The sequence below is a fragment of the Triticum urartu genome, chromosome 7, assembly GCF_003073215.2.
Source record: "Triticum urartu cultivar G1812 chromosome 7, Tu2.1, whole genome shotgun sequence".
Taxonomy (NCBI): Eukaryota; Viridiplantae; Streptophyta; class Magnoliopsida; order Poales; family Poaceae; genus Triticum; species Triticum urartu.
This window is the reverse complement of record NC_053028.1, coordinates 113,675,620-113,688,956: the sequence shown is the minus strand read 5'-3', so window position 1 is coordinate 113,688,956 and position 13,337 is coordinate 113,675,620.

Genomic DNA, 13,337 nt, shown 5'->3' with positions numbered 1-13,337 from the left:
AAACCCTGCAGGGGTGTCCCAACTTAGCCCATCACAAGCTCTCACGATCAACGAAGGATATTCCTTCTCCCAGGACGACCCGATCAGACTAGGAATCCTGGTTACAAGACATTTCGACAATGGTAAAACAAGACCAGCAAAGCTGCCCGATGTGCCGACAAATCCCAATAGTAGTCGCACGTATCTCGTTCTCAGGGCACACCGAATAGGTCAAGCTATGAGTAAAACTAACCCTCGAGTTGCCCCGAGGTGGCCCCTCAGGCTACCCGTTTTGGACCAACACTCAGAGGAGCACTGGCCCGGGGTGGTTTAAAATAAAGATGACCCTTGAGTTTGCAGAACCCAAGGGAAAAAAGGCTTAGGGGGAAAATGGTAAAACCAAGGTTGGGCCTTGCTGGAGGAGTTTTATTCAAGGTGAACTGTCAAGGGGTTCCCATAACACCCAACAGCGTAAGGAATGCAAAATCAAGGAACATAACACCGGTATGACGGAAACTAGGGCGGCAAGAGTGGAACAAAACAGAAGGCATAAGGCCGAGCCTTCCACCCTTACCAAGTGTATAGATGCATTAATTAAATAAGAGATATTGTGATATCCCAACAATAATCATGTTCCAACATGGAACAAACTCCATCTTCACCTGCAACTAGCAACGCTATAAGAGGGGCTAAGCAAAGCGGTAACATAGCCAAACAACGGTTTGCTAGGACAAGGTGGGTTAGAGGTTTAACATGGCAATATGGGAGGCATGCTAAATCATGTGTTAGGTATCGCGGCATAGGCATAGCGATAGAGCGAGCAACTAGCAAGCAAAGATAGAAGTGATTTCGAGGGTATGGTCATCTTGCCTGAGATCCCACAAGGAAGAAGAACGAGTACATGACGAAGACAAACGGACGTAGTCGAACGGATCCTCACAAACGCGACATTATTGGAACTAACCCGAAGAAGCGACACCGGAAAGAAGCAAACAACATAGTAAACAACCAACACATGAACATGGCACGATGCACAAACAAGTATGATGCATGTCCGGTTTAATGAAGCATGGCATGGCAAAAGTGCACAAGCAAAACTACAAGTTAAGTGGAGCTCAATATGCAACGAGTTGCGTATTGACGGAACACCACATTCAAGTTATTTAGTTCTCTCCCGTTTATGTACTCAACAAAATTAAATATTGGTTAGCATGGCAAGGGGTGAAGCATAAGTAAACTACACATTTAAGCAAGTTTAAATGAGGCCGAAAACAACAACAACAATTCCGGAAAGTCCCCATATGCAATATTTGAATTTCGTACTGTTCTGCCCTAAACCAAATTTTAGAGTTGTTAAACATGCAAAGTAAAGCCACCATGTTAAGCTAGGAATTTTTCCACCCCATTTACATATAAAGTTTATTAAATTTGGAGTTACAGTTATTAATTTATGAATTAAATCATTTTACATGGCAATATGGCAAAGTATATGCAAACATCATTATTAAACATTTTAAACATAGATGAAAGTTGCGAATTATTAATCTACACAAAATTCTAAGCATTTTGCATATATAAAGTTTTTACATATGATGCATGGTTTGCGAGTTTTAATATGCATGGAGGTTAGGGACTTTTCTGTAAAACTGCGTTCTCTGGAATAAATACTAAATTTGTAGAATTGGAAAAAAATTCATTACAGGCTGAAACTAAGCAAATGGGCCAACAGGGTAATAGGAGCAACATGACTATCACACGCCCATGGCGCTAAATAGCGAATGTTGTGGTGAGCTCACCCATGGGCTTGGCCCGTTCTGCGGTGCCGTTTGGATCTAGCAGCGGCTAGGCTAGGCCTTGGCTCACGCGGCCCATGATGGCACTGGAGGCTGGCCTTGCTACCGATGCGTTGTAGGCGGTCAACGCTCGGGACGAGCGAGCCACTACTGCTCGTTACCAACAGAGGCAACAACAGGCAACAACAAGCCATGGCGATGACTGCTTGGGGCGAGGCAGGGGAGGTCCGGCAGGGTGCAGGTCTCCAGGGCAGCGGGCCTGGCCGGACAGCAGCAGGGGGTTCGAAGCGAAGCAGGCCGCAGCGGAGGGAATTGGCGCGGAGGAACGAGGTCCACGGGAGCGCACACGAATGCGAGGGAGGCGGGGCAACCAGCGGAAGGGCTTGATCCATAGCGGATCTAGTCGGAGACATTGGCTTCGAGGCGGAGGTCGCCGGAGTCCGGCGAGAGGATGGCAGGGACGATGACGTGGGGGCTCCGGGACAACACAACCGCGGGCTTGGCGATCCCTAGCGGAGCTCCTGTCCATTGTGCTCAAGAGGAGTCCTGTATGAAAGAATGAGGGAGAGAGATCAGTGGACGGGGAGAGCAAGGGAATAACGAAGAAGACAGGAAGGGAGGCGCTCATCTCTTCGATCGAGCACGGCTCGGGGACGAGGCCCTTGGCTGGCTCGGGCGATGGGTGATGCGGAGGCATTCGTCTGCGGGGTGGATCTGGTTGGTGGAGATGGACCTCAGAGGGGATTGGCCCGCTGGTGAAATCGAGGAAGGAAAGGAGGCGCAGGTTGGTGGATTGGCTGCACGATCGGGAGGGGATCCCGAGGTGGGAGACGACAAGGTGGAGTGTGGCAGCGGCGAGGAGGATCGCTAGAAATTAGGGATTTGGTCTGATTTATATAACAAGTGGTTTTTGGATAGGGGCGTTTGGTCCCTCCAATCTTAATCGGACGGCACCGGACAAATAGGCTAGGGAGACCAAAAAGCACAATGGAGATGTTTTGTAGATGTTAGGGGATGATCTGAACGCAATGGTGATGACTATCCGCGTCGGGTTCGGGATAGTTTTCGGACGCGCGCGAGGAGGGCCGCGGGCTGACGAGAGAGGTAAGGTTGGGCCTGGCGGTGAGTGGTAGCGGACTGTGCCGAAAGCCTTGGGCTGAGAGAAGAGAAGGGAGAGACCCGGCGACTGTTTCCGGAGACCAAAAACGTCTGACGATAGACCGACTATACTGCTGCTATAATTATCCGCTGGGGCGTCAAACAGACTCCAAATGCGATGAAACTTGGCAGGCGGCCGCTGGGGCATCAAGGAGGGGATGTGTTCATTGTGTTGTTTCGTTTCCAGTTGATCAGTAGTGGAGCCCAGTCGGGGCGATCGGGGATCTTTTGCATTAGCGGTAGTCTTCTTTTATTTTGGTTCCGTAGTCGGACCTTGATTGTATCTGGATGATGTAATGCTATTCTTATGTATTGTGTGAAGTGGCGATTGTAAGCCAGCTCTGTACCTCTTTCTTATTCAGTACATGGGAGGTGTAAAGATTACCCCTCTTGCGACATGCCTACAATGCGGTTATGCCTCTAAGTCGTGCACCGACATGTGGGAGATATAGCCGCATCGTGGGTGTTACAAGTTGGTAATTAGAGCAAGCCCCGAGTTTGGAGCCCCCTGCTTGATCGAATCATTGGCGTTGTTGAGTCTAGAAAAATGTTTTGAGTCTTTTAGGATTATATATATCGGAGAGTAGGATTATTCTTTTTACTCCTCAGTCCCTTCGTCACTCTGGTGAGGCATCCTAACGTAGAGTTTTGACTCTTCTCTTCTCAAATTTCACTAAATTTTTTTTAGGATCATGCGGGTATCTTGGAATCGTTCTGATGGTTTTGTGACAAGAACATTGTTCTCGGTGCCTCCTGACATTTAGGGGTTGTGGCAGTGTCCCGGGGAGTTGAGCTCCGAGGTGTTGTCGTCACAATTTTATCGTTGAAGTTCTGGAATACCTGAGTTTTCGCTGACATCGAAAATCTCCTTTATGTAGTTGTTGGTGAGATAACCTCGACGCCACCCAGTACTAGGGCGGGAGTTCGGTAGTATTGCCATAACTCGTATAACGGATGCTTTTCAAAGTTTGAGGTAAACAATTTCCGAAGGTTTCTTGGTTATGTGTTAAAGGATGGATATAGCTGGATGTAGGTATTGTTAGTTTGGGTGAGATATTATGCTTCCCCTGTATCCCCAACATCTGATTGCATAATCAGAAACTTTCGGGAGTTTATAAGTGGGAATTCAAGTAGCCCTTAGGATACCTTTTCGATAGATACATGATATGAGATTGGGGTTCGACGTCTAGTGGTCCGCCTATCCATGGTTGGTTTTAGAGTGGTCTCGTTGTGTCTTAAAGAGTCCTTGGCTATGCTGACTCGGGGACTCTTCGTATGTCATGTTCACTGCCTTGTACATGATGGTGCTGTACGATCGAGCCCGTGTGGGCCCCACTATGAAAACTTTGGACGAAATCTCTATCATATGTTTGTTCCGGCTTATTTTGCAAGCCGGTTCTTTGTTTTGTTTTTGAGTTGTGGTATTCGAGTTGCTTCGAAGTCAAATGTTGATTCCATACCTTTTCCTAAGCGGTGTTTTCATACTACTATGCGAATACCAATCCATCATGATAATCAAGATTGTCATGTCAATCCTTTTCAACCGGCGTGTTTCTCTTCAAGTGGATCCGATCTTTTTCAACATTCGCGAGATCAATTCTCAGTTCTTTGCAACATTGTTTGCTTCATCCGTTCGAAGTGTTCTTTGTTTTTTTCCCGCCCACCCACCCTTGTTTCTTTAAGGACTCGGATTTATTAATCAAGCATCCTTTTATTCATGCGAAGTCTCTTCTTTCTTTTTAATCAGTGTTCTTATCCGGTGATTCTCATGAAGATTCTAATGGGGCCTCAAGTTCATCATTCTCCATTCTCTTTCTTTTCCAGTGGATTCAAATCAAGCTTTTGGTGTTGATCATATCCCTTTTCCTCGTTGCAAATACCTTGTCATGCCGGTGCACCTCATAATCATTCACTTCTCACTATTCATTTGTTCGAGAGTGCTGAAGATATCTCAGAAGGCTCGTCATTTCATCCAAGATCCGTTCAACCTATTTCGAGATTGTCATCTCATTCAAGCCATTTAAATCAACCGGTGCAATCTCCCTTTCAAGTAATTGTTCAACGGTGTTTCTTTTGATTGGGCCCTAACCCATAGGTCTTTTCCAGGATCTTCCCTGACTCTTCTAACTTTTCCGGAGTTATAATTAAATTCATTTCAAAGTTGACATAAGGATGAATTATCATCAGTCATATGTGGTTCTCCAAAATCTTTCTTTTTATCGTTGGTTCAACCTTTCTAATTTTCATTCTGGAGTGCCTCAACAATTCTTGGTGGTGTTTCTCGTCGTCATTCTCGGATTTGAAGACTGAAAAAATGTTTCCTCTAAATCTTGTGCCTTCTCTCGAGGATTCTCAGTTCAAGCTTGATGCCATCCTCTCATAATTGTTTTTGATTGTGAGAATTCTTTTTTACCCATCCGGTGCAATTCAGGAGTCTTTTCAGTTTGATTCTTCGGAGACCATCATTTCGGGATTATTCATTCCAGCTTCCAGCTCTCGTTTCTCCAAATATTACCGGTGCATCGATCAAATATCCTCTAATTAGTTCATGATCTCTTCATTCTCTTGCATCTAAATTCCCTCAAGTATCTTCATTCGTTTCCCAATTTTTCCCGGTGTTTCGCTATCTTTTCCTTGATCGTTTCTTAATTCTTACGGTGGTTTCTTCCAAGTTTCTTCTTCCTTCGTTATCATATCAATTTATTATATTTCACCTAAAGCTTTCCCTAAGGAATTTTGCTATTATGGTGCTTATAAATGACCCAAGTTCTTCATTTATCCTCCCGGTGAAATAAGTTTCTTGTTTCCTAGTTCATATCAATCTAATCTATTGTTTTTCATTAGTGGAAGAATTTCACCTCAAGATTTCGAGATGTTTACCATAAGCCCACAACAAGCTTACTCTTTTCGTTGTTGGTTTTCCAACAGCTCCATTCGACCCTTCTCCTAAAGATGTTTTTTTCAAGCTCATTTGAGGTAGAAGATGTTGTTTTCCCCGTCGTTCTTTTGATTCCATTCCTACATTCGTCCCGGAGGCATGGTATTGTTGCTATATTCAACCATCATCTCGTTTTGTCAAAGATCATGTTCTTTTCGTGCTTATCCATTTAACCGGAGTGTCATGCCCTCTTTTCAAGTTCTTCCATCTTATCAAGTTTTACCTCCATTCTCAACCGGAGTGCTGTCTGAAAATTTTCTTACCCCTTGTGCCATTCTTTCAATAGTTTCGGAGGCAGTGTGTTGTTGATTTCATCAAGTATCCTATCATCTTGTCAAATTCATGTTCATTTCCTTCCATTTACAGTCAGAGAGCTGCCCAAATTATATCATTCTTTTTCCTCCTCTATTTTGTTTTAGCCGGAGTGTTGTGTCTATCATTCCTCTTCTAACCGGAGTCTCATCCAAGTGCTTTCATTTGGCCAAGCTCATATTATTTCTTTCCATTTCGAACCAGAGTGTTGTTGTAATTGATCCTTATCGTTCCATGTACATCTCGTTTCTAACCGGAGTGCTTGCATGTACTTCTTGTACATTGCAACCCTTTTTCTTATGTCTTTCAACCTACAAGGTTCTAGTAATGTTCCTTGTTCCTCTTTTCTAACTGAATGTTTTCAACTTTGTTCATCTTCGTTGTTTTCTTCTTTAAATTTGTTCAACCTCGCAAGGTTCTTTGGTTTCACTCATTTGTCAAAGAAGCAAATTAGATTTACCTTTTCCCCTTCCTCTTCCATTTTCCCCGGTGCCATCCTAGATCTCGGGATGAGATCCTCTCGTAGTGGTGGAGTGTTGTGACGCCCCGAGATTAATGCGCAAGGTGTCTTCCAGTTATTCGCCTGCGTTGCCATGTCATTTGCTTGTGTGTTGCATTTCATCATGTCATCATGTGCATTGCATCATCATGTTTTTCAAACTTGCATCCGTCCGGGTTTCCCCAGTTCCGTTCGTTGTCCGTTCTGAGCAAACCACACTCTCACGCGCCCGCGGCATGTCCGAAATAGTATTTTATAAGTGCTCGGAGAATGTTCTCGGAATGGGTTGAAAGTTGGCGTGCGGTGTTGTTTTGTTGTCAGTAGGCCGCCTGCCAAGTTTCATCGCATTTGGAGTCCATTTGACGCCCTAGCGGATAATTATAGCGGCAGTATAGTCGGTCTATTGTCGGGCGTTTTCGGTCTCCGGAAACAGTCGCCGGGTCTCTCTCTTCTCTTCTCTCAGCCCAAGGCTTTCGGCACAGTCTATTACCACTCACCGCCAGGCCCAACCTTACCTCTCTCGTCAGCCCGCAGCCCTCCTCGCGCACGTCCGAAAACTGTCCCGAACCCAACCCGAATAGTCATCACCGTTGCGTTCAGATCATCCCCTAACATCTACAAAACATCTCCTTTTTGCTTTTTGGTCTCCCAAGCCTATTTGTCCGGTGATGTCCGATTAAGATCGGAGGGACCAAACGCCCCTATCCAAAAACCACTTGTTATATAAATCAGACCAAATCCCTAATTTCTAGCGATCCTCCTCGCCGCCGCCACGCTGCACCTTGTCGTCTCCCACCTCGGGATCCCCTCCCGATCCCACGGCCAATACACCAACCTGCGCCTCCTTTCCTTCCTCGATTTCACCTGCGGGCCAATCCCCTCTGAGGTCCATCTCCACCAACCAGATCCACCCTGCAAACGAATGCCTCTGCATCACCCATTGCTCGAGCCAGCCAAGGGCCTCGTCCCCGAGCCGAGCTCCATGGAAGAGATGAGCGCCTCCCTTCCTCTCTGCTTCGTTGTTCCCTTGCTCTCCCCGTCTCCTGATCTCTCTCCCTCGTTCTTTCATACAGGACTCCTCCTGAGCACCATGGACAGGAGCCCCGCCAGGGATCGCCAAGCCCGCGGTTGCGTTGTCCCGGAGCCCCCACGTCGTCGTCCCCGCCATCCTCTCGCCGGACTCCAGTGACCTCCGCCTCGAACCCGATGTCTCCGAATGGATCCGCTGTGGATCAAGCCCTTCTGCCGGTTGCCCCGCCTCCCTCGCATTCGTGTGCACTCCCGTTGACCTCGTTCCTCCGCGCCAAGTCCCTCCGCTGCGGCCTGCTTCACTTCGAACCCCCTGCTCCCGTCCGGCCAGGCCCGCCGCCCTGGAGACCTGCGCCCTGCCGGACCTCCCCTGCCTCGCCCCAAGCAGTCGTCGCCATGGCTTGTTGTTGCATGTTGGTAACGAGCAGCAATGGCTCGCTCGTCCCGAGCGTTGACCGCCTACAATGCACCGGCAGCAAGGCCCGCCTCTAGCGCCATCATGGGCCGCGTGAGCCAAGGCCTAGCCCAGCCGCTGCTAGATCCAAACCGCACCGCAGAACGGGCCAAGCCCATGGGTGAGCTCCCCACAACCTTCGCTATTTAGCGCCATGGGCGTGTGATAGTCATGTTGCGCCTATTACCCTGTTGGCCCGTTTGCTTAGTTTCAGCCCGTAATTTTTTTTCCAGTTCTACAAATTTAGTATTTATTCAAGAGAATGCAGTTTTACAGAAAAGTCCCTAACCTCCATGCATATTAAAACTCGCAAACCATGCATCATATGTAAAAAATTTATATATGCAAAATGCTTAGAATTTTGTGTAGATTAATAATTTGCAACTTCCATCTATGTTTAAAATGTTTAAAAACGATGTTTGCATATACTTCACCATATTGCCATGTAAAATGATTTAATTCATAACTTAATAACCATAACTCCAAATTTAATAAACTTTATACGTAAATGGGGTGGAAAATGCGTAGTTTAACATGGTGGCTTTACTTTGCATGTTTACCAACTATAAAATTTGGTTTAGGGCAAAAGAGTACCAAATTCAAATATTGCATATGGGGACTTTCCAGAATTGTTGTTGTTGTTTCCGGCCTCATTTAAACTTGCTTAAATGTGTAGTTTACTTATGCTTCACCCCTTGCCATGCTAACCAACATTTAATTTTGTTGAGTACATAAATGGGAGAGAACTAAATAACTTGAATGTGGTGTTTCGTCAATATGCAACTCGTTGCATATTGAGCTCCACTTAACTTGTAGTTTTGCTTGTGCACTTTTTCCATGCCATGCTTCATTAAACCGGACATGCATCATACTTGTTTGTGCATCGTGCCATGTTCATGTGTTGGTTGTTTACTATGTTGTTTGCTTCTTTCTGGTGTTTCTTCTTCGGGTTAGTTCCGATAATGTCGCGTTTCTGAGGATCCGTTCGGCTACGTCCGTTTGTCTTCTTCATGGACTCGTTCTTCTTCCTTGCGGGATCTCAAGCAAGATGATCATATCCTCGAAATCACTTCTATCTTTTCTTGCTAGTTGCTCGCTCTATTGCTATGCCTATGCCGCGATACCTACCACACGCTTTATCATGCCTCCCATATTGCTACGTCAAACCTCTAACCCACCTTGTGCTAGCAAACCGTTGTTTGGCTATGTTACCGCTTTGCTCAGCCCCTCTTATAGCATTGCTAGTTGTAGGTGAAGATGGAGTTTGTTCCATGTTGGAACATGATTATTGTTAGGATATCACAATATCTCTTATTTAATTAATGCATCTATACACTTGGTTAACGGTGGAAGGCCCGGCCTTATGCCTAGTGTTTTGTTCCACTCTTGCCGCTCTTGTTTCCGTCATACTGGTGATATGTTCCTTGATTTTGCGTTCCTTACGCTGTTTGGTTATAATGGGAACCCCTTGACTATTCGCCTTGAATAAAACTCCTGCAGCAAGGCCCAACCTTAGTTTTACCATTTGCCACCTAGTCTTTTTCCCTTGAGTTCCGCGGACTCAAGGGTCATCTTTATTTTAAACCACCCCGGGCCAGTGCTCCTCTGAGTGTTGGTCCAAAATGGGCAACCTGCGGGGCCACCTCTAGGCAACTCGAGGGTTGGTTTTACTCGTAGCTTGACCTATCTAGTGTGCCCTAAGAATGAGATACGTGCGACTCCTATCGGGATTTGTCGGCATATCGGGCGGCTTTGCTGGTCTTGTTTTACCATTGTCGAAATGTCTTGTAACCGGGATTCCTAGTCTGATCGGGTCGTCCTGGGAGAAGAAATATCCTTCATTGATTGTGAGAGCTTGTGATGGGCTAAGTTGGGACACCCCTCCAGGGTTTTGAACTTTTCAAAGTCGTGCCTGCGGTTATGGGCAGATGAGAATTTGTTAATGTCCGGTGGAAGAAAACTTGACACATAACTTAATTAAAATGCATCAACCACGTGTGTAGCCGTGATGGTCTCTTCTCGGCGGAGTCCGGGAAGTGGACACGGCTTTGGAGTTATGTTTGAACGTAAGTAGTTTCAGGATCACTTCTAGTTCACGACCGTGCTTTTCTTCTCTTCTCGCTCTTATTTGCGTAAGTTAGCCACCATATATGCTAGTGCTTGCTGCAGCTCCACCTTACATACCTTTTCCCTTCCCATAAGCTTAAATAGTATTGATCGCGAGGGTGTGAGATTGTTGAGTCCCCGTGACTCACAGATTACTTCCAAAACAAGTTGCAGGTGCCGATGATACCGTGCAGGTGACGCAGCCGAGCTCAACGAGCAGCTTGATGAAGATCATGTTCATTGTGTTGTTTCGTTTCCAGTTGATCAGTAGTGGAGCCCAGTTGGGGCGATCGGCGATTTTTTGCATTAGGGGTAGTCTTCTTTTATTTTGGTTCCGTAGTCAGACCTTGATTGTATCTGGATGATGTAATGCTATTCTTATGTATTGTGTGAAGTGGCGATTGTAAGCCAGCTCTGTACCTCTTTCTTATTCAGTACATGGGATGTGTAAAGATTACCCCTCTTGCGACATGCCTACAATGCGGTTGTGCCTCTAAGTCGTGCTTCGACACGTGGGAGATATAGCCGCATCGTGGGTGTTACAAGGCAGGAGTCGGTCTACTTGTTTCGGACGTGATGCCTATATACATGACCATACCTAGATATTCTCATAACTATGCTCAATTCTGTCAATTGCTCAACAGTAATTTGTTCACCCACCATAAATACTTATGCTCTTGAGAGAAGCCACTAGTGAAACCTATGGCCCCCGGGTCTATCTTCCATCATATTAATCTTCCCATACTTAGCTATTTCCTTTGCCATTTATTTTACTTGCATGTTTTATCTCCCTTTATCATAAAAAAACAAAAATATTATCCTATCATATATATATATCAGATCTCACTCTTGTAAGTGACCATGTAGGGATTGAGAACCCCTTATCGCGTTGGTTGCAACGATTTATTTGTTTGTGTAGGTGCGAGGGACTCGTGCACGGTCTCCTACTGGATTGATACATTGGTTGTCAAAAACTGATGGAAATACTTATGCTACTTTGCTGCATCACCCTTTCCTCTTCAAGGGAAAACCAACATAGTGCTCAAGAGGTAGCACTGATCTGGAGAGCTTTGAGGCAGATAAGTGCCGTCAATACCTCTATTTAACTGATTCATTTGTGAGAAGGTTTAAATTCTCATCATCATGCAATTCTCAAAATGTCATGTTTGATCTTTATGATAAATCTTATACCATCGACTTAGAAGATTTTAACACTGCTTGTAAACTCCCATAGTGGGGTAATGTTAGTGAACCTTGCAAATCTGAATTTATAGATTTTCTAGCTAGTATTATAGTGGGGGAATCTAGAGATTTAACACAAGCCACCATAGGGAGCATTCATTTTCCTGCTATACATTATTTTGCTCTCTTCATAGGTAGATGCATAAATGGTGAAGATGAGGCTTGTCCCATGTGTGTACCTGATCTGAGCGTTCTCAGGAGCACTGTTTTAGGACATAAACAATACAACTTGGGGGCTATTGTTGCATGTAGGCTGCATAATAATCGTATTCATGGAGATTTTTCTTTGGTGGAATTTATGAAACTAGTATAGCTAACTTTCTTGAGATACCCATACATGGAGATGATATTGAGTTGCCTCCTTCTTATCTAGATTACGATGCTATGGTTTGTCATCAGTTTGTTGAGAGGAACGATCAGTTCCTCCAGTACCGACTAATCTTTGACAGACGATGCACCTATCACGTCGCTCTCCCAGCTCCTATTCTTGTACTTTCAGGCAAAGGGGAAATATGTTATAACCAAGGAGGAGGTGACCGAGTACGAGAGGAGGGCGGAGACAGCTTGCCTCCAAGCTGCAGCTCATCAGGCAATTGCCGCTGCATCTCAGTACGACCCCAGCCACAACTTTGGATATCCGCTAGGCCAGCCGTGTCCATAGACCAACTTAGGCCAAAAGCCTAAGACTGGGGGAATACGTATCTCTCACCGACATTACATTCCTGCTCACACACTCATGCTAGTTGTTGGTGCTCATACTTTTTCATTGTAATATCCATGCTAGTTTATTTGCCTTTTTATGCTTTCTTCTTGTGTGTTTGATAAAACTTAAGAAAAACAAAACAAATTAGTTGTAGCTTTTAGCTAGTTTACTTTCCATGCCTGTAGTAGTAGTAATTAAAGGAAAACCCAAAAAGATTTCTCGTTCTTCTTTTGCTTGTTGGGATCTTTCCCGTGTAAATTGTTTTATTTCATTTCTTGTTCTTTAGGGGTCGAGAGGAGAAGACCATAATGAAAATGTTGAGTTGCTCTTATATGCATTATTGTTGATCTAACAAAGAGCCCACATTACCTTGTCTGCTCTCTTGAATTGAATGCTTGCAGATTCCAGCTTAGTCCAATGCACGTGCACTATTATTATTATCCACACTATTCGGTCGTGCAAGTGAAAGGCAATAATGATGATTATATGACGAACTTATTGAGATGAGAAAAGCTGGTATGAACTCGACCACTCTTGTTTTTGTAAATATGATTAGTTCATCGTTCATGATTTATCATATTATGAAAGAAACATATTTGCAATGATAATTAGAGATTGTAGTTGCTTATGCCATGCTTAATTAGCTAGGAGCTTATAATGGTTTACCTTCCGTGCCAACATGTTATTAAAATGGTTGTGATGTGGTATGATAGGGTGGTATCCTCTTTTGAATTGTTCGAGTGGCTTGACTTGGCACATGTTCACGCATGTAGTTGAAACAAAATCAACATAGCCTCTACGATATTTATGTTCATGGTGCATTATATTCTACTCATGCTTACATTGGATGTTGATTAATTTTAATGCATGTTCATGACTATTGTCGCTCTCTAGCTGGTCGCTTGCCAGTCTTTTTCTAGCCTTCACCTGTACTAAGCGGGAATACTGGTTGTACATCCAATTCCATAAACCCCAAAGTTGTTCCATATGAGTCCACCATACCTACCTATATACGGTATCTACCTGCCGTTCCAAGTAAATTCGTATGGGCCAAACTCTAAACCTTCAAATAAAAATTTTGTTTTGTATGCTCGAATAGCTCATGTATCAACTATGGCTACTTG